Genomic DNA, 19,854 nt, shown 5'->3' on the forward strand with positions numbered 1-19,854 from the left:
ACTGTGGATCCCTGGGATTGGTAAACAATTATCCCAGAAAGACTGTCAGCACACTGAGACTATGACCCTAATCCATTCCTGGTTTTTTTTGTCTTGCAGCAGAGACTCGCCAGGGCCTCAATGTCAACAGTACCTAGCCTTTGAAAGTAGTGTGGAGGTGGGTAGGTGGGGGCTGTAAGAGCAAAGGGCAAATCTGGGCAGGGCACTTTTTAGATCTCCTGGGACTGAGTGATCCCAGATTTAAAAAAATGACAAAACAGATTAAGAGATGGGAGAGACCTCAGAGGTCTATCTACTACATAAAGGCTAACTAGACCCCTGGGATCTGATACAGGACAAGTTACAACATCAGGGCCAGGCAGTAGAATAGGGCCCAGGTTTTGGGTTCAAATTCTCCAGTCCTAGGCGAAGCTGTGTTTGCTAAGAGAACCGAAGAGTTTCTGATCTAGCCTGATCCACACCCAGATTCCAACAGCTAGATGCTGCCAGCCTGACTCCCACTGTCTACCCACACAAGCCTGGGGGCTGGAGCATCCTAGACTCAAAGCCAGGAGCGACATACAGCCTCCAGGATGGCTGGACAGGAGCCAGGACCTTCCACGCCGGCTTCTGATTCTTGCAGTTCCAGCCCTTTGGAACAGCAAGGGTAGAAGGGACAGGAGAGAAAAGGTGTCAAAGAAAGAGCCAGAGAGGATGCAAGGAAGGGGGAGGAATGGGGAACGAAAGCTCGAAGTTCTTAAGGGAGAAATAAAAAGAAACTGAGAACAGTCCACTGAGCACGGACTTAGGCGAAGACACAGACCGAGCAGAGAATGGAGGGTGAGCGGGTGGAACAGAGACATCCCTAAAAGGGACAGGTTGTGGAACAGAGTAGGAAAAAAGGGGTCGTCAGCGGGGCATAGAAAGGACCCCAGCCCAGGGGTCCCCCTCCCTACATTTCAGTGAACTCCCCAGAGGCAGTGGGGGCAAACTGAAAATGAAACACCTCGTCCCCGGTTCAGGGATGTGACCCTCAGAGTAAGAGGATTAGGGAGGCTTCCAAGAGGAAATGGGGAGGGTGCCAGGAATGGGGGAGCCCGAACGTAAACTCCCGCTGCCCCCCCAAGCCAGAAGAAAGCTTGCGGACCATCGCATTTGAGCCATGGAGTGCCAGTGCCCCCTTGTGGCACAGGGCGGACTGAAAAATTGCTGGTGCGTGGGGGGTGGGGTGGTAGGAGTGGTTCGGGTCCTACATAGGACTTTGGACTCCTGGAGTCTGTAAGTGTGAGAGAACCTCTGAGATGGACGGGTGACTGTTCGGGACCTCCAAAGCCTGTAAACATCAATAAAGACTGGACAGTGAGCCTGAACTTCTCTGTCTCTCCCTCCGTTTTCCAGGCCCATGTGCGGGCCACAGGACAGACAAAGACCTGCGCTCCCCTTCGCAGTGCCTTCTCCCATCCTAGGTGTGCGGCTCTTACTATCCCAGTCTCGGTCTTGTGTCTGGGCCTCCAGGTGCCTCCTACTCAACTTTCAAGGGCTGCTTCCCTTGGCAGCACACGCATGAGTGCTTGCCGGTGGAGGGGTGGGGTGTGCCTGTGAGTGTGGTTTGTGCCCGGTGACTCGTCTCAGTTCAGAGTGGAACTGGGAACGTCTTTTGCCTGGGAGAGTCGGGAGCCTTAGGCTTCAACTGGTCTTCCTGATTGTCTTGCTGTGCAATTTTGAGCACATTCTTGCCCTTTCTGTACCTCTATGCCCCACCCCCATCCCATCTAAGGCTGGAAGGGCTGGCCTTAATGGTTTTACCATACCAAAAGACAGAGCTTGACTAAGAAAGGAGTCACTATGCACTCCACTGGAATTCTGAGAGGTGGTTTGCACAAACCTGAGAACATCCTGCCCAATATCCTCCAGTCGGCACTCATCCGTGCTCCTACGCCACAGTTGCCCACTGAGGCATGTATGTATGTGATGGTGAAGTGGTCTGTATTCAGGCCTGCTCATAACCTGAGATGCCTTCTGTCGAGGAAGAGCTCACGGACTAGGAGGGATAGTTCTGAGTTTCTCTTGCCCCACTCAGTGCAGTGCCGGGTCTATTGGCGAGCTTCAGCCCGGGAGAGAAGAAACCTGAGCCCCCTAGTGGTTCCCCTGAGGAGGGAGAGAAGGAGTATAGGGTAGAGGTGATGTACAGCCGAAGGATGCACCTGGCTCAGCAGGAGAGAGCCCTGGGAGGGAGCAGGGCAGGGCACCCCAGTCGGAGGATGACCAGGGAGGAGGAAGAATTGAGCTCTGGTTTCCAAGGGAGTTCGGTGCTTGAGACTGTTGCCCGGGTTTCTGTACCTGTAAACTAGAGGCAAGAGCACTGAGATAGCAGAGCCATTGGGAACAATAGATGAATTAATATAGATAAACAACTAGAACATTCACTGGTGCCTAGTGAGTGGGTTTTTTTTATTTTTTTATTTTTTTTTTTACTTTTTTACACCGTCTTGTGTCTTGTTCTCTGCTTTATTATTATTTTTTGCATTATTCTTTAAGTTATCATTGTGTGTGTGCAGTGGGGTATGTGTGACAGTGCACATGTGGAGGTCAGATGACATCTTTGTGGTGTCAGATCTTCCACTTTTTTTTTTTTTTTTTTTTTTTTTTTTTTTTGGTTTTTCAAGACAGGTTTTCTCTGTGTAGCCCTGGCTATCCCGAGACTCATTCTGTCGACCAGGCTGGTGTCCACTTCAGAGTCTTTGCCTCCTGACCTGGCTTTCCTTGCACTTTTATGTGTGTTCTGGAGACTGAACACCAATCACCAGGCTTAATTGCCAAGTACCTTTACCCACTGAACCATCTTGTTGGCCCGCTTTGCTTTTTAAGACAGAGTCTCTTACTGAACCCAGAACTTAGCAATTGGCTAGCCAGGCCGGCCAGTGAGCTCCAGGGAACTGTTTCCATGCCCCCTCAGCACTGGGTTACAGATGCATCCCAAACCATACCCAGACCTTCTGTTGCTATTTTTAATCTCCAGCTTTTGGATGGAAGCATATCCTCATGCTTGGATAGCAAGAACTTTACCCACTGAGCCTTGTTCCCAAGCACCCTGATCTTGGTCTACTCTGACTGTCTCTATTTCCTCAGTTCTGGGATTAGAGGTGTTGCAGGCATATGCCAGTGTGCCTGTTCTATGCCTTGCTGGGAACTGAACTCAAGTCTTTCTACTTGGTAAGCACCCTACCAACTAAGCTTTGTATCTCCAGACCTTCTCTTGGTAGTTTTAACCATTCCTGGAAATCCTTTCTTGGAACTTACTAGTCAGAGGAATCCTGTAATGTTCTAGCTGCCAAGGATTTATAGATGATGGCCGAGAGCAGTGCTTCTCAACCTTCTCAATGCTGCGAGCCTTTAATGCAGTTCCTCATGTTGTGCTGACCCCAACCATAACATCCTTTTCATCGCTACTTCATAATCATAATGTTGCTACTGTTATGAACCCTCATGTAAATATTTCTGTTTTCTGATGGCCTAGGCATACCCTGTGAAAGGGTCATTAGATCCGCCCCCTCCCAAAGGAGTCTGTGGTCCTTCGGTTGAGAAACACTAGGTTAAAAGATTTGAACAAGTTCAAATTCTATTCCTCACACTGTGATACCCACTGTAAATGCAAGTATAATTAAGCCCAGAGAGGGGGAGAGACTTACTTACGATTACAAGGCAGACTGTGGCTCAGCTGAGGTTTCTTTACTGCCAGGCCCAACCCTCTATCTCCTTTTTCCTCTTCCCCAGCTGGGTATCCTCTGAAACCTTTGCATGCAGCTGTGGTCCTAAATCTCAAATGGGTCTTGGCCAGCATCCCAGTGGCTGGGCCAAAGCTCTAAGACAGACTAGGAGCCCTTCCTTTGATTTGGTGGAGGTTCTGGTTTGATCCTTCACTCCATGGCTGTTGGAGCCAGAGTTTTTCCAGTTGGAAGAACCTTTGAGGTCACTTGGTCACCCAGCCTCCCTGACTATCTGCTGTCGTCTACAACCACTGGCTTCTTCTCCTTGGACCCTCCATTAAGGTACCTCAGATCTTTCAGATATTTAACCCTAAATAACCTAGACTTCTCTGGCCTCTTATTTTTTCCTGGTAGCTGCTGTTTCTGAAAACCCCCATTGACGGAACAATTGGGGAAACAGAGTCATCAATCCTGTTCTGCTGAGCGGCCTGCTGGCCTCTCCACCTCACCGTCCACCCCATCATCACAGCAGTAGTCCCACTACGGTTCCGGGTTTTGCTTTTTTCCTGTTTCTGCTTACAATGGCCAAGGGAAAGCTTTGTCTGGAGCAGGGTATGATTTCAGGTTTTTGTCCACCACCACTGGGGCTTGAGTTCTTAGAGAAGCCCCCTCGGCCTTCCAGTGATGGTGTTTCCCCTGCTGCAGCCTTGCTTGGGCTGGAATACTCCCCAGAGCCTGAGCTAGACCTGTTTGCAATGATTCACGCCTACACACTCCCACCTCGCCCCTGGGAGCCAGCTCTGCACTCTTAATAGATCTTACGGTTAAGAAGTTTTTTCCTGCTACTCAGCGTTAGTGCTTAAAGTGCAGTTACACTCTGAAAATTGACCATAAAATGACACCATGGGGTCCACATTTATCCTTCAGCCACAATTCCAGACCAGCTTGGTTCAGTTTTCACTTTGAAAAATGACTTTGGGGGGCTTCAAACTCCACCCAAGTCCTAAATCTGTTTCAGCGCTTCCTCTCGGAGCAGCCTCCTGCCCCCAGGCTGGGGGAGAAGCAGTCCCTGGGACTGCTGAGGTGGCTAGCCATGTCCAGCTCTGCTCAGAAGGTTCTTGCCATGGCTGTGTGGATCTGGGGACACTGAGAGGGACAGAGACTTTGGACTCACTTGGATGGATGGAGACCACTCTTCCACAGTTTGGCCAGATGTTTAAGACTAAGGTCTGGGATCATGACCCCCCCCCCAGTTGTTGCTGTCACCTCTGTTACAGGGATGAGAACGACAATGGTAAATGTGCCACTGAACAGGGGTTACCTGAGGAGGACCCTCCCTATCACCCACCCCAACCCCGTCCTGTTTACTATAATGAGCCTGGTTATTTGGCTCCCAAGCCCACAGCAAATTAGAAGCAGTAAATCAGTGGGTGGGGTGGGGGCAGCGGGGGCTGCTGGAAGCAGGCATACTAAAAGTGTCAAGATGTGAGAGCTGACAGCCTGACAGCGGGGAGTAGGCAGTGAAGTAGGAAAACAGAAAACAATCCAGGCCAGGTACAAGCATGCAAGGAAGCCAGACAAGCCAAGGCCTCATGATGCAGTAGACTGATTGCCAGGGCGAGGTGCTGGCGGTGGGCATGGCACAGTAATGAGCAAGTCCTTAAGAAGAATAGGCTAACAAGGTGGAATGTGTTTTCTGAACATTTCCATAAGAGATAACTCACTGTAGCCAGGCATGGGGAATTGAATTGTGGCATGTTCCTTTAACCCCAGCACTTAGGAGGCAGAGGCAGGTGGGTTCCTGTGAGTTCAAGGCCAGCCTGCTGTACAGAGCAAGTGCCAGGAAGACCAGGGCTGTATCAGGTGAGACCTTGTCTCAAAAAACTAAAATCCAAACCAAAACAACAGTAACCAAATAACCTATTGAACTGGGTGCAGTAGTCCATGTCTTCAGTCCCAGCACTTGAGAAGCTGAGGCAGGAGAATCCTCACCTCAGTTCTAGGCTATGTCGAACAACAGCAATAAAAGGGACATTTGATGGTGTTCCTATTGTTCTCCACATGGGAGGCTGATACTGGAGGACCTCAGAGCCCAGGAGTTTGCAACAAGCCTTAAAAGATAAAAGACAGTTCTTTCCCCTGTGTTTCTGAGACAAGACACTGAAGGGAGTCTTAAATCCCTAGGTCCTGGTGATCTTCCCAGTGTGGCCTCCTGAGTATCTGGGACAACTGGATTATGACACGAGACTGAGCTAATTGTGTTTTTAACTGTGTGCTCACAAGACTGAAACGTCTGCTTTGAGGCACATTCATGAATGCAGAACACCTCATTCCTTACACCCCTACATAGCTGAGTTTCCCAGCCCACTAAACACATTCGCACTGGTTTTGGAGCCGGTCCTGAGCCCTAGCCTGGTTCTACTGCCTCCTGGTCATAGGATCCTGAGCAAGTCACTTAACCTTTCTCAGCTGCTTCCTGTGTAAGACACAAGAATACCTGTCTTGCACAGCTTGGAGGGTTGTTTCAGGGATACCTAAACCTGAATGTCCTGCCCCAGGGCTGAGGGGGGATGGGTATATGAGACACTCCATCCTTTCCTGAGCACTGCTTTTGGAAGTCTGAATGTTAGGGATCAGACTGCCTGGTCTTGATCTCCCCCATGATCACATCTCAAGGGTCAGCAGCACGGGGCAGGGCAACTGCTCTTGGTCACTGTGATGTGTGCAGTGGAGCTGAGAGTGGCAATGACCCCGAGCAGGGCTGGTGTGTGCCAGGAGTCAAGAGATAAGGAAGAACCAGACTATGGAAACATGGGGTGAGGGGTAAAGGTCGCAACAATGGCGAAGAAGCCCATGTGCATCTGCCACTTAGGCTCGCACAGCCTCCTGCTTTATGAACAACATCTGTAGCCACAGGGACATCAGTTAAAAGAATCTGGCACTTAAGCTGAGAGTGATGTAGAGAGGTCAGGTACAAGCAAATGCCACAGAAAGAGAAAAGTACCCACAGCGAAAGTGAGGCCAGTCATGGTGTGTATACAGCCTAGACATGACAACTGCCTAGAGGTCAGAGGTGTACCCAACACCTGCTTCCCTAAGCACTGCTACTCCAAAGACATGTGCAACAGGGTCCTTCTGTTCAGAGACCAACTTCAGATTGTCTCTCATTACCTTAAGACGCACTCCCCCTCCATGCCACGGCAACAGCACAGAAAAACCCCAGGACGGCTGTGGAGGTTGAGAGACCGAGAGACAGATCCCTGGCTCCATCTCATTCCAGTAAGGTGGCACACCAAGGTCTGTGGAACCGCACTAGATTCACAAATGAAATCAGGTCTAGTTCCAAAGCTAAACAAGCACCGTGTTCTGAGGGTCAGGTCTCCCAAAGATCATGGACACCTGGAGCCAGGTTGAAGGTCCCAGATCCTCAGTCTTTCCTTTATAAGCCTTAGTTCCTTCCATTTCCCATTTTCCCAGAGAGGATGTGGGAGGAAGAGCTGAGCTAGAGATCTAGGATTATAGAAGTGGGTATGTGTGTCTATATAGGGGCCACTGGTTCAGAAAGTTGCACTAGACTGGCCTCATGCATGCCTCACAGTGGGCTGGTGAGATAGTTCTCATTTGGAAGATAGGGCACTGAGCTCCTGAGATCTGTGACTTTCCTTATGTCTTGTAGCTAGGTAGTAGCACAAGAGAGATTCAAATCCAGGCATCCTGACTCCTTTTTTTTTTTTTTTTTAAAGCCAACTCTGCCACAGTGAGGATTTATGAGGAAAATGGGTGCCAAGGGGCTCTGGCGACTCTAGACTGCTGTGTAGCGTGTGTGTGTGTGTGTGTGTGTGTGTGTGTGTGTGTGTGTGTGTGTGTGTGTGTGTGTGTGTGTGTGTTGGTTCTCATTGTGAATCATGGTAACAGCAGGTTTCCAGAGACCCCTTGGGAATTGCTGAATAAGACCTCCTGGGTCCTGAGCCTCTGGCTCATCCCTCATATGCCTCCTGTTTCCCGGGTTTCCAGTGACCTGCGTTCCTCCAGGCCTGGGGCCTTTCTGTGTACATCTTCTTGCCTGGAACCCACCCACTCTGGGACCCAGTCCTTTGGAAGGCTGCTCATTGCTCCTACAGCTGCCGGAAAAGGGACATCAAAGGGGCAGCACGTGGGTGAGGCGGCTCCCTGCTTTGTTTTGAGAGCTTGTGGGTTTTGTGGTGCATACGCAGGCACGCAAGGAAAAGAGGGACAGACTCTGGCAAGCAGGCAGCTCAGGAGCTGGGAACTTGGGAGTGGCTATGAGGGAGCAGTGGGGAACTAGGCTGTGGCAAGAAAATGTGGCAAGGGAGGAGTAAGGGAGAAAAGTTGTGCCGTTGGGGGCAGCTGGAAGGGTTTGCTCCCTGTGTTACACGGCTGGGGCCTCTGCAGGGAGGCCCTGGTACTACTGGATGCATAGCATCAGCCTGTTGGAAGGTGGTGGGCCACCATCATTTGGGATTTGTTGTATTCATTCATTTATGCATGTGTCCATTCATTCCTACATTTTCCAATAGCTAGTTATTGAACCATCAAGTATGGAAGAGTGATTTCAGAAAGGGTTCTACAGTCAGACTCCCTGTGTTGAAACCTGGCTGCATGCCGAGGATGAATTTTCTTGTGTTGAAGCATCTGTATCTGTGAGGTGGGTGTGCTAATGGGACCTACCTTAGAGGATGAGCATTCAATGAAATATTCCTTGTAAAGTACTTCCAGCAATGCATGGCACATAATATATGTGCAAAGAAAGACTTGGGGTTGGGGCTGAAGAGATGGGTCTGCAGTTAGGAGCACTTAATTGCTCTTCCAGAGGATGAAAGTTTCATGCCCAGCACCTGCATTGGGTGGCTTACTACTGTTTGACAACTTCAGGGATCCTGATATCCTCTTCTGGCTTCATCAGACACTTACATGCACACACACACACACACACACACACACACACACACACAAATAATGGAATATTTCAATTGCATGTATCTAAGTGTGTGGATATATGCACGTGTAAGTGCAGGTGCCCACAGGATCCAGAAGAAGGTGTTAGATCCCCAGGAGTTGCAAGCTGTCTGACATGGGTGCTGGGAACCAAACTAGGGTCCTATGCAAAACCAGTACCTGCTTTTAACCTTTTAGCTCTCTCTTCAGTCCTACTCAAATAGTCTTCAGATTGTGGCTCAGCAGTAGAACATTTATGTATCACATGCAAAATGTTGGATTCTATCCCAAGCAACACACACACATACACACATACCCCAGCTCATTTATGTATTTAACCACAAGTGGGCATGTGTGTGTGTGTGTGTGTGTGTGTGTTTGTATATATGTATGTGTGTGTATGTATGTGCATATGTATGCATGTATGTATGTATGTATGTATGTATGTATGTATGTATGTTTGTATTCTGTCAATCCTTATATTAGACACTAGGAAGTCAGGGATGATAAAACAGAAAGACACCGGGTACTGAGCTGCACACATATAATTCTAGCACTGCTTGGGAGGTTGAGGCTTGAGAATTAGGAATTAAAGACCACCTCAGCTGCATAGTAAGTTGAAAGACAGCCTGGGTTGAGTAGGGAGACCTGTTTCAAAAGAACCCTAGTGATGATAATGATAAAAATGAGGCCAACACAGTCCTTACCTTCATGGAGCTGTATTATTCATCCAATGACCCTCTAAGGAGGCTGTGATACTCTTCCTGGAATTATTCTAAATAGCCAGAGAGGTAATTGCTATTCAAACTGGCACCAGTGGGCCCAGGAAGCAGCCTCTGTCTCTCTTTGCTGTGCTTTCTTTAAAGGCCCAGGCCAGGCCTGTCAGCTGTGTACCTTTCTCCATCATCCCTAAAGGGACTAGGCTGTGAAGTCAGGCAGTGTGAGCACAAGAGACTTGAAGCTCAGGAGCTCACATCCAGGATGTTTTCTCATGAAATGGTGGAGGAAGTCAAGGGTTTTTTTCAAGGAAACAAACTGGATAATTCTTCTTCCCTCTATTTCCCTTCCCCTGTATACTTTGACATTCTTGGGCTTTCTGAGCCAGCCCACACTGATGTGGGACAATAAATACATATATGAGCCTCTGCACCCAGACACACATGTACAAAGGCACAGGTGGATACAAAGAACCGTAGGAAAAAGTCCACTGGGAAGGAAAGACGGTAGACCTGGGGTTAAGTTGCAGCTTGGGCATGTGGCCAGGGAATAAGGTATAGAAAGCTTGGCTTCTATCCTCGGAAGAAGCTGGCCAACCCACAGGAGCCATTTGTCCCAGCTAAGATGGCACTTGTAGAACATATATCGAAGTGTGTCCCAGAAAGCCTGGGGTGGATGAAAGACTGATCGACTAAAGTGTGTGTCCAATATGTATGGGAAATGTCCAAAGAGTCCAGTGCATTTTTCTTTTGTGCTGCAGGACTTCTCAGAGGTTGTGACAAGCTAACACACAAGGTAACTATACAGGGCCTATGTGTTTGTGCCACGATCTGTCACATTTCTCATACAAATCTGACCCTACAGTCCTTTTGCTGAAGAATGGTTTAGGGCAAGTGCTCATTTCAGGAAACAGCTTCGTGAGATCTTATCAGGGCCTCATCCCTGTTATTTTTTTTCAGTCATTCTCTACATGGTATCTTCTTGTTGAGTTTCTCTCTGCCTCACCCCACAGGGTCATGTTAAATAGTATATCACTCAGGCTGGCCTCCAACTCAAGATTCTCCCATCTTAGACACACAAGTGTTGGGATTATAGCTGTCTGCTATCAGGTCCCATTCCTTACTTGGTCCCTTTAAAAACGTATTTTAAATTTGTTCTTTGACAATTTTGAACATAAATGTTTTTAATATATCCACCCCCAAGTCCTTAGCAGTCCCTCTAGGTAACTGTACAGTCCCCCTTCTCTCTTGTCTTCTCCTTTTGTTTTTATGTAGTCCACTGAGTCTCATTACTGCTGCCTGCTGCAATATCTTGTTGGTGTATTGTGTATACGACGCAATGAGTTCATGAGTGCAATGTTTGTGCCGTGCTCAGAAGACACCGTTTCATACACTCTTATGTTCTTTCTATCACCTTCAACGATATCCCCCGAGCCTTGTGGGGGATGACACATATGTATCACTCCAGCTGAGACCTCAATATTCACTTGTGCTAAGCACGTTGATCAGTTATGAGTCTCTGTAGAAAGGGCTGTACACTGCAGAAAGAGGCTTCTCTGGCTAAGGTTGAGAACAGCACTAGCCCATAGATAGAAGCACACATATTTACAAGAAAGTTTAGTAATGTGCATTTGCAGAACAAACCAAAGCTTATGACTTCCCAAGCAATGCACTGTTGACTAGGGTTTATGGTGCTAAGCATGAATTCCCTTCTGTGGAGCAGAACTCAACTCCAATCAGAAAGTACTTGGCTACCTCATTAGCTGTTATTGCAACAGTAGGTACAGTTTGCCTGACAGGTTGGTCTTGTAGCATGCAGTGTTCAGTACTGTGTAAGACCACTGATACCTCTTCTGCCCCAGTGGCCAGCATAGCACCTTCTGGCTCTATGAAAGTTAGCCAGCAGGGAGGAAGTTTTAACGTTGATTACCGCTTGATTTTTATATATCCTATAACCAAAGCGTATTACATTTTCTGTAATAGGATCTTACCCTCTAGTTGTAGTTGACAGCAAAGTCTTGCTCACTTTATTATGTACCAAAGTAAAATGCTCCTGTGGATCACAGACATTGCCACCTATCATCTTCCCTGGGTCTACAACCTGCCCTCCTCTCTTCCCTGCCTTCCATACACTTGTAAAATTTCCTAGTGAGGTATTAGAAGGAGGCCACTCAGTCCAACATCAGAGCTCTCTGTGGACATCTTCCTTCCAAGCCGTTCAGTGCCATGGGCCTGATCTCCAGACGGTGGGCTTGAGATGTGCTGTAGCAGACAGGCCACTGCAGTGCCTGTGGCCAACGCTGTTCCACAGGAAGCCTTCCTGCTCATTACCATCTGAATCAATAGAGCAGCACCAGGCCCAGGAAGGCAGGGAGGGAGCTGTGCAAATTACTGAGTGACCAAATTAAATGTGTTCCCTCAGCTAGCAAGCTGTTCCAGTGGATCAGCTGAGAACTGGGGGGGAATTTGAAAGTGGCAAGTCATGACCTCATGGGCCAAGCACCTTAAGATAGCCACCTCCTCCTGATCCTTAAGGCAAGGTCTGGCAAACAGAGCTGCACCAAAAATACAAGACACTCACTTGCAATCAGCATTCCAGATTCAAACAGAGAATGAGACATCCTTGTACTCAAATATTCTTCATGCTTTATGTCGAACCAAAGTTTAATCGGAAATCCTGTGTTACTTTTGACTACCTGACTTTTCAGGGGCTAAATTGCCAAAAGCTGAAGTACAAATTCAGGCTAAACTATGGATAAAAATCACAAGTTCAAAGGCTAAGTTAACTACTCTCTCTGTAAAGAAACCTAACTCTCAACTCTGGTCTCTGATGACCCTTTGAGGACTTGAAGCGGGCAGTGAGGAGCTAGCGAGAGGTAAGTAGGAAAGCCAACAGCAAGTCCCTCGGCTTTTGCAACCCCTTCCCCTGAAGAGCAAGATATAGATAGGCCATGCTGGTCTTTATGGGAGCTGCTACTGCTTAGCTGGTAAGAACACAGAGTGAGTATGTTCACTGCTGCCCTTGTCTGCAAAAAGCTCGGTAACACACATGCTGGGAAGAGCAAGGTGTTTGGCATTTACTCCAGATGGTGCCAGGCATGCCTACTGCTTACCTTTTCCTACAGAGAGGGCTTGTGTGTACCCCGAATGTGGGCTGTGGACATGGCTCATTTGAGCAAGTTTTTGTTGTGCAAACCTGAGGACCCAAGTTCAGATCTCTAGCATCCATGTAAAAGCTTGCCTTAGTGATCTGCTTCTGTAGCCACAGAACTGGGGACCATGGGGACAGGAGACATAAACTAGCTAGCTTAATAAGCCAGTGAGTTCCAGGTACAGTGAGAGACCCTGTCTCAAAACAATAAGGCAGTAGCAGGGCCTTTAATTTTAACATTCAACTAGTAGAGGCAGGAGGACCTCTGAGTTTGAGGCCAAACTGGTCTACACAGAATGGTCCATACCAGTCATGGCTACACAGTCCCAAAAGACAACCAAACAAAAAAGTAAAGAAAGTGGTAGTAGAAAACACAAGATATCAACCTCTAGCAGCTTCATGCACCTATATGCACACTCACCCACACACACATGTGCACATGTGGGCGTGCGTGCACACACACACACACACACACACACACACACACACACACACACACACACTCACACTCATTCACACCCCATTTTAAAATATACCCTGCCCACAGAGAGGAGGGCAGCCCTCTATAGAAATAGGGAAATGACGGCCTAAAAGTTTCCAGCTCAGTCAATGCAGGAAACTCAGCTTCCTTCAGGAATCTCATGCCTCTTTCTTGGCTCTGGGTGAATCCAGATGGGGGCAGGCAGCTCAGCCCCACGTGGGTGCCTCTGTTGCCAGTGATGTCACCAGAAAGGCAGCTTGGAGGAAGCCACCAGCTGCTGCCCACACTCTCCTCCTCTGTGGGCAAAGAGCTTAGAGTTAGACATATTGTCAGAACAGATGTGGATTTGGGTTCTAATTCTCTTCTCTTCCCCCCCCCCCAGGTCTAAATCCTTTAAGTCTTTCTCTTTGCTTCCTGAGGAAGGAACCACATGGGCTTGAGTAAATGGGGCTCCCCTGTTTGTCTCCAGCTTTCATTTTCAGGCTCCTAAGTCCATCTTAAACCCCACAGCCAACTCCCTTGGGATTTAATCCACAGGGGTTCCCAGAACTACAGACATTGTTCAGGGCCTTGTCTGTCAGGTTACCTTGGGGAGAAAAGAGACTTGCTACCTCCCTTGAGGGAAGGACCCTCTTTTCCTCCTCTCTTTTCCTTCTTCCCATCCTCCATGTCGGCTCACACAGAGCATCTGCAAGAGCAAGTTCTTGCTGGTGACAGGCACACTGGACATGATTGGAAAACAAATAAATCAGGGCTTGTTTCTGCACGTTAGGGATGAATGGGACCTGACAGATCATTTAGTCTAATTCTCTTTCTATAGCAAACGATGAAATGGAGGTACACAAAGAGAAAGGGTTTAAATACATGGGCTTGGCACCTGCCGAGTTCCATATAGACTGGAGCAAGGCCCAAGGAGACCATTGTATAGGTGAAAAAGTTGAGAACTCGAGGATTAACATCCTTGTTCAGGATCATACCACAGGGAAGGTGTGTCAGTACCTGAGCTCTGGGCTTTTGGCTTAAAAACCTATGGTACATGATAAAAAGGTAGCTCAGTAGTTAAGGGCATTTCTTTTCTTGCAGAGGTTCTATGTTCAATCTGAATACCCATATGGCAGCTCACAGCACCTACATGGCAGCTTACAACTGTCTTTAACTCCAGTCCCAAGCATCCCAACACCCTCTTCAGGTTTCCTCAGGCATTGGGCCTGCATGAAATGCACAGAGAAACATGCAGGAAAATACTCATGCACATAAAATAAATGAAAGCATTTTAAAAGTTTGTGGTGTGTAAATGAAATCATTCTATTGTTTCTTTTTATTAGTGTATGTCCATTGTACAACGTGATATTTCATTGTGATGTTTTCATTGTGATATTTTCTTGTGCACATGTCACTCAGTTCACTCATTCACGCCATCAGTCTCTCTTGTTCCCTCTCCACTGGATGCCTGTTTCTCCCAAATACTCCCTGTTTTACTTGCATGTCTTCAAAATCTGCATAAAGGAGAAAATGTGCAGTGTTTGTCTTTTTGAATTAACAGTGATTTCCAGTTGTATCTACTTTCCTACTAGAGGCTATTGTATGTATCCACCATGCTTTCTTCCTTTATCCTTGCTTCCACAGGTTGCAGATGGCTTCCAGGGGAAGTGATTCTCTCCACAGCTCTAGATCAGGGAGCCCCTCCTGAAGTCTGACCCCATGTTCTAGCACAGTGACCTGCTGTTCTTGCCCACTGCACCAGCTCAGACAGCCTGTCCAATGTGTGGCCTTCAGTGAATCATTTTGTCCCCATCTGGAGGATGAGCATTGGCTTCATTTCACCCTTGAAGAAAGCGAGGCTCAGTAAGTGGTGCTGTGGGGCAAGCTATCTGATTGATCCCGTTCCCCGGGTTTTCTTTTCATGGTCCTTCAAATAATTCAACTCTGGTCCCCATTGGCTTCCCAGGCAGGAAGACAGCAGGTGGCATGAACCTACAAGCCTCTGCATGGACCCTGCTTCTCAGACTTGCCTGTGCATCCTTCTTCGCTGCCACAGGCCCTACCTCATGCTGTGCTTAGGGGAGAAACAGCTCTGGGCTGGCTTCCATTGACTGAGTCTGTAACAATGCTGTTTCTTGCCTGGCTAGTCCTCAGAACCCTGGAATGACATGATAGCTCAAGTTCCCAAATGCCCCTGTCTAGGATGGGAGGGGAGTTTGAGCAGGAACTTCTACCCATCCAATGTCTAGCCCTTACTCCAAGCTTGGGTGGCATTCAGAGAAGGCAAGGTAGTAAGCAGAGAGAGTTTCAGGATAAGGAGGAGGACAACAGGGAGAAAAGAGGACAGGCAAAGCCAAGGGAAGAAGGAAAGGTAAAAGAAGAGGAAGGAGACACAGGAAGGAAGAGATGAGCAGAGCTGGTACCCATCAGCCCATTGCTCCTTGAAGCCAATAGCCGATTTGATGGCATGTAAAGCCCTTGAGGTGATAGGTTCCAGTGTCACCAGCATGCAGCAGAGTGCCTAACACACAGTAGGTGTTCAACACACACTTGGTCATTTGAAGGAACAAAGGGACCCCAGGGAGCTACTGACTCTTCATCAGGTGCCCAGCATGGCTGGCCTCAGCCCATCACCTCTTGTGTCACATATATCCCGGATTCTTCACATACAGGAACCAGAAAGCCTACAGACAATCTAGGCCCACTCCTTACAGTGCTGGGGGGGGGGGGCGTGAGGCCAGGGCTGGGAGGGCATGTTGGCCCCTTGGAGAAAGTGAGAGAAGGCTGGATCCTGAGCCATGGCAGGGTTCAATCTGTATGTTTGACGTCACTCTTCCTTGAGCCTGTGTCCAGTCCAGGTGCATTGCACTCACAGAGCTTAGACAAGAGAACTCCATTGCTCACAGTCAGCCAGACAGCTCTAGCCAGTTGGGGATTCAGCTTCCAAGGAAGGATGGAAGGAAAAATGGTACAAGGTGACCCTCCCTGATGGGATGGACTAGGGGTAGGAACCTGAAAATGAAGGATCCTCTGGAGAATCTTACCTGATCTCTCCCCCATCCCTCCCTCCCTCTCTCCCTCTCCCTCTCCTTTCACTTCCCCCACACTTCCCCAATCTGGGCCCCCTGGAATTCAAGTCTTCACAAAGGTTAAAATTTCTGAATTTGGGATCTGATTCATCTCTTCCACACAACCCTAGTTTCTTTGTCAGTCAAATGAGGTTAACTAGGGTCAGCAAGATGGCTCAGCTGGTAAAGGTACTTATAACTAACACTGATGACCCGAGTTTGATCCCTGGGATCCACATGGTAAAAGAGAGAATTTCTCTGCCCATGTGTTGGCATGCACTTGTGTGCCCCCATCAATAGATATAATGTGATGTATTTTCAAATCAGGTTAACCAGAGCTAACCCCTCCTGGCTCATGGGGGTCCTAAAGGGGACCATGCACTCCCTAACAATGGCATGCATGCATCTGGTGCATAGAGAGAACTGAGAAACTTCAGCTGTAGCATCCTTCATCACCCTGCTGAGCACCCCTGGCTCCTTTCAGCATCATCTTTCGTGGTCCTAGAGTGTCCTGTTGCTCATTCCAGCCACCAGAGAGTCAGGCTCTAGGTTCACATCTTTCAAGTTGCTCTCTCAGTGTGACCTTGTGTAAGTCACTGCATCACCCCACCCTCATCCTGCCACCATCTTTGTGACACCTGCAGATAGGCCAGGGGATCCCTGAATCTTTCCAGGTTTTATTTTATACTACAGCTCTAGAAGGGCCAAGCCAGCTCTAACAGAGACACTTGAACAGAAGATTGTACAGTCCAACCCTTCCAGGGTAGGTCCCTTTTAGGGCCCCAACCTTTCTGATATAGTCTGGTTGCTACCTGCCCACGTGAAGGGCTGTGCAGTTTGTGCTTGCCGTCCTTCTCCAGCTGCATCACCCCCTGGACCCCTCTCCCAACCCTTCAAATCTTAATCCTATCACTTTTTGGTCTGGGTACTCCCTGAATGTTTAGTTTAGTGTATGCTACATACACATTCCTTTCAGCAAACTCAATTTTCTTGTTGCTCTCCTAGTCTCTTACCCACAACATTCCCTGTTCCTCCCCCTCTTCCTTTTCTTTCTCCTCCTCATTGCCATCTTTACCACCACTACCACCTTCTTCTTCTTCTTCTTCTTCTTCTTCTTCTTCTTCTTCTTCTTCTTCTTCTTCTTCTTCTTCTTCTTCTTCTTCTTCTTCTTCTTCCTTCCTTCCTTCCTTCCTACCTTCCTTCCTCCTCCTCCTTCTCTTCTTAAATGCCCTGGTTCCTGGGTCTGACTTGCTGTGTGATTCACTGTTGGTTACAAGTGGATCAATAGGTAGCTGGCAGTTGGGACCTGCAGTGTCACTGGGCTTCCCTGGTGGCACAGTAGCATGCTGCTGCAGAATCTTGGCAGAGACTTGAATCAATGGAAGTGAATCATCCCTGAGCCACAGAGTGCTCAATATAAGATTCTCATTTCTTTCCCAGGAGAACTTTGGGGTCCCTCTGCACATGTGAACCATTTACATAGAGACAAATTGGGGACATCCTTATGTGGGTCCCTACCCCTGATCTGCTTCTTATTGACAAATTAATGAGTAAAGTAGTTTCGGAGGGAGCCCTTGGACACCCAGGGCTGGGGCAGGGCCAGGGCCTGTGTCCAGCCAGGTGGCTTCCATTAGGTGTCAGCCAGCTCAGGACAGCAGAGCCGCTAATCCCAAGCTTTATGGGGCAGCTCTGCCCGCCAAGGTGCAAGGGCACAAAAAGCGAAAATGGGAATTCTAATCCCTGAGCAGTTTTTCTTTGCTCTTGGTGTTGCCAGTTGTCCCCAGGTCTTTCTTCCCTGCTTGGGACTCTCCCCGGTGAATTTTAGCATACCCATGCTCTTGCTGAGAGCCAGTCAGTCCTTCTGGCTGTCTCTCTTGCTTCCTCTCCACCTCCCTCTACCCAGGCTTTCTCTCACAGGCATCTTTCTGATTTGAAGGTCTGGGTGCTACAACTTCGAGTTCTGTTCCGGTCTCTGTGCTCCAGTTCAGCTGCAGCTCCTGCCCCTCCTAGAGACCTTCCTTCTCCTTTCCTTTCTTGTCTGTCACGATGGGGCTGACTCTGGGATGGAAGCTGGAGCTGGGATGGGCAATATGGAGAGCAGATGTGGGATGCCCCTCTGCTCCCGCCTCTCTGCACACGAGGCTCCTTGGCAGCTTGGAGCAGGCAGGCGGCACAAGCCCTCCCAGTCTGGGCCTGCCAAACTGGAGAGCACTCAGCCTATCTGCCAGCACACGCTTTCAGCATGGGTTTGATTGGCAACAGGAAAGAATAAAACACATAAGAGAGAAAAAGCACAGCCACCCAGAGACTCAACCCAGGTGAGACAGCAAACCAGCGGCCTGCAACCACAGGGGCTGAAAGTGGGCACAGGAGAGAGGAGACCCCAAGAATGAGAACTCACCTCACACACTGGCTGTAGGACACTCCGGTGCTAGGCAGAATAGCTTCAGTAGCTTAGGAGCTCAGCTCGAGGAGAGGGAGGCCCAGAAAGGTCAAGTGACACCTCTGAAAGACATCTTTCTAGACATATCGAACAATTCCTTTTACAGGACTCTTACTGCTGGCCTGCCCTGAGGGTCCAGGCTCATCTCCCTCTAGTCCATCCTCTGCCTGGTAACCTGTTAGGAGATGAACTGCCTACACAAAGTCCGGGAGCATAGGCTTGCGGTAGGCAGTAGCAGGGTGTAAGCCAGTAGCTAAGCAGTGGGGATGGTGGCAGGTAATTTGGGAGCTAGGTGAGATTTGACAAAATAAAATTCAAGAAAGTGAGTACTGAGATTTGATCTGGTGGGGTGGACATCTGAAGGCAAAAATGCCACTTGTCTCAGCATCCGAACTCTCAAGTCACTGCGACCACTTTCTCCTAGCTGCTTCACCATGCCTCAGACAATGCTAATCCCATTTTACAGACAAACACACTGAGGTGCTGAGAAAAATGAACTGAACTGGCCTAATTGCCGCGGGTCACATGGCTGAACTTGGACTGCTGGCACCGGCCCGCGGGTCTCTTTGCTGTGGCTGAAGCCTAACCTCTTTGGAACCTTCGTTTCGGGCAACGCTGCGGGAGCCCCGCCTCTCCAGCGGCCTGGGCCTTCATATCTTTCTCACTTTGAAGGCCGCCTATTATCTCGGCGGCTTCCCTGCCCGCACATTTGCATTTGGAGCCTTTCATCTGATCTCTTGGAATTAAAGGCTTTGTCTCCCATTAAAAGAATTCCAGGCCCCTGGAGCCAGGCGGGGGAAGGGAAAGGGGCTGCCGGAAAGGGAAGCCTGACTCCCACCGTGGGGCCTCGAACCTGCGCTGCTCAAGCACTCCTGGAAGAATAAAAGAACTGTTCCTGTGCCTCCCGGTGACCTGGGACAACGGCTAACAGGGGCACCAGCTGCAGGCTTGGTCCAGGCAGCCTTGAAATCCCCACTCACGCCTTGCTGTGTACTTTTATGCAGGTCACTTTTCCCTTCTGAGTAATCTGAAAACGGTGGGCCCCACTAGTCCAGAACGAGAGAGAAAAATCATATTCCAGATGTGTCCTTCTGTTCCCTGGGGCAAGACTTTTCTCCTATGTGGATCTCAGGTCCCCCTTATAAAATGCATTGTTGGGTTTTGAGAGCTTTCCTCCAAATCTAGGATGTTATGAGATGCCCAAGCCTTTGAAGCCCGTTCAGCCTATTCCAGACCCCAGCGTCACCTCGACCCTAGCCTGGACTTGGTCCCCTGCCTCATACTTACGCTACTTTGGTGTCTATTCCTTGGGCCACCCTGGCTGCACATTAGTCTCACTGAGAGGGACTGACAGACATATAGAAGTCAAGC

This window comes from Micromys minutus (genome assembly GCF_963924665.1).
Source record: "Micromys minutus genome assembly, chromosome: X".
In the NCBI taxonomy this organism is placed as follows: domain Eukaryota; kingdom Metazoa; phylum Chordata; class Mammalia; order Rodentia; family Muridae; genus Micromys; species Micromys minutus.